General features: G+C 29.6%; 1 pseudogene; it reads right to left on the bottom strand.

The window, feature by feature from the left end:
• Positions 1-857: 857 nt before the first annotated feature.
• On the bottom strand, positions 858-2,393 carry LOC108967354 (annotated as a pseudogene).
• Positions 2,394-2,820: the final 427 nt, after the last annotated feature.

Genomic DNA, 2,820 nt, shown 5'->3' with positions numbered 1-2,820 from the left:
ATGCGAGCATATTTATGTACATATGAGCAGCGCKYACATGYTATTATTGATAAATGATAATATGATTTGAATTCGCGAAAGCGAACATAAACACATATGGTCRTGAAACATGTGATACATAGATAAGTTTTAAATGATAAAACGTACGATTAATGTACATTTATCACTATTATAATATGTTTAATTTTTTTAATAATATTATGATAGTTTGTTATATACATATGTAACTACGAATATTGCNTATGTATGATGCTATTTCAAACGATTGTTGTTTTTGTAAAGCAATGTTTGTAGTTTTTGCGGGTGACATATCTACATGTGAACGCATATCTAATGTAATTGTGTAGGCATTATTTGTGTGCCGATGTCATGCGAGCATATTTATGTACATATGAGCAGCGCKYACATGYTATTATTGATAAATGATAATATGATTTGAATTCGCGAAAGCGAACATAAACACATATGGTCRTGAAACATGTGATACATAGATAAGTTTTAAATGATAAAACGTACGATTAATGTACATTTATCACTATTATAATATGTTTAATTTTTTTAATAATATTATGATAGTTTGTTATATACATATGTAACTACGAATATTGCTTTGAAAAGTAATTTAATTCAAATGTATTCAATTGCGCATGTATTCACTAATATGCACAAAAAGAATTCATACGAATACCCATGTTTGCATATATTGGCAGTGGTGAAACTGGCTCATCTCGACCGAGTTAGCCAATAATAATTTTACGATCTCCGCGCCGTAAACCTTCTCTATGATAAACGTTCTCTGCTATAAATATACGTTCTCTGATACAATGTTATTGATATGTGTACTAATTAGTACATACTTTCAGGATTCATAAGGCGTGCAATTTTATTTTCCATCATTGTAACATGTTTTCGATATTTTAGTAGGCTCATGTTAAAATTTTTTCCCCATTGCGAACATTTTACTTTACTTGGTGTTATAATGTGTCCACAACAGACATCGCAGTAAATTCCTTGTCGAATATCCTAAAATAATGAATTTATCTGTATTCAGTGTGTTTTGCATAATTAATACTGTTTTTGTAGTTGAAATTGTACCCGATTAAAATTAAACTGTACTTTCATATTAAAAGGAAAAACAAATAATAACTCTATTTATAGAAAAAGAAAATAATATTGAAACTTGAGTTTAACTGTTTCTCAATTAGAGTAACAAAACAAAAATAAACTGAATAAAATACTTTAGGTGTTGCAGTTATTGTTGCAGTAGTAAAAATTAACCAAATATATACGAGAACAGTTGACAGCGTACGTGATACATTTTGTAAAAGCAAACAATTATGTTTTTATCTTTTCAATCCAACAATACAACTAAACTATCTCTCATTTAAAGGAATTATTCAGAGTCAATGTGAACACAATTTTGTAGTACTTTTTATTATTTTGTTCCAAGTGCTTTTACTATAATATTGTATTAAACGGCCATATTTCATATTTTAAATACATATAAATGAAATACATTTAAGAACCTTACAATTAGCTCCTTTTCCACAGGAATTGACAGACTTTACACTGGCATTGGATATTTATATGCTTCAAAAATGTAGTTCTCTCCATACGTGTATGCCGAATGCAATTAGCTTTAAATGAAACCACTAACTCTTCTCCTTTTTTTTATATCTTAAAGCTATACCCATTATCATCCCGTTATCAAGTGCACTAAAGAGAGATTTGTAAAAAATAGTTTAATTATATATTAAAAACAACGCATATACTTATACAACTTTTACATTAGGATCACACGAATGTTTGAATTTACGCAAAGTAGCACAATGCTGTGATAATATCTGGTGCAAATGACTGAAGCTTACTCCTAATTCAGGAAGTGTGTGTGGAAATTAATCACAAATGATCGTACGAACTTTAGGGGTTCCATACTCGGCATTTCGTACATTATAAATTGGTTGTCACTTGGACTAAAATATATTTACACTAATTTATTCTTAAATATAGATAGCGGACGTTCTATTGGATTACATAATTGTGTGTGTTTAAGTGGTGTAAAATTGCTTATATATTTTTCTTGTTCCTCTGAACCCTATAAAATTTCAGCTTCGGTTAAAATGTAACATTCGAGTTTAGTTTCAGTATCCTCCGGTCGAACTGGACTCATAAGTTTGGTCCATTCTGCTATTTCATCATAAACTGTTTTATATGTCTGTTATTTGTATCCGGTGTTCGAAGTTCTTTATAAAGTCTCTGAATCAAGTTGGCTTTTCTGAATATAAACATCGTTAAACGAAAGCCGTTACAACCAATGTGGAATATTGCATATTGTGCAATTTGTTGTAATTTGGTTTAACTCGCAATAAATTTATCAGTAAACCAAACGCAGTGTTTCACGCTTTCCTCTATATTTTTGTCCAAAATGTCTTCTGGTACTATCAGCTTCCTTAAAAAAAATATAAGCAAATGTTATAAAAAACAAATTTTCAATTTCATTCGCAAAAATTTAAGATGGTATTCTTGTTTAGAGCAGTTATGCGTTTACATGTACGTAACATCGATCATACGACTATAAGAAAAAATTGTAAGACTTTGTTCATAGTTTTAAAATTCTTAATTTATTATATTTTCAATATGCCAACGTTTTTTCCAACCCTCGAAACAGATTCACGCTTATTGTCTTCATTTGACTCAAAATAGTTTCCCCGGAGCGATTAACAGAATAGAATACATTATCGAGGTGCAAAAACCAAAAAAAGAAAAAAAAAATAGCTTCGCGCAAACGACGCACTGAGAGAGTATTTATTTTTTTTTTTT

This window comes from Bactrocera latifrons, unplaced genomic scaffold, assembly GCF_001853355.1.
Source record: "Bactrocera latifrons isolate USDA-ARS-PBARC rearing strain unplaced genomic scaffold, ASM185335v1 scaffold_1833, whole genome shotgun sequence".
NCBI classification, from domain to species: Eukaryota; Metazoa; Arthropoda; class Insecta; order Diptera; family Tephritidae; genus Bactrocera; species Bactrocera latifrons.
This window is presented reverse-complemented; position numbering and strand designations above follow the sequence as displayed.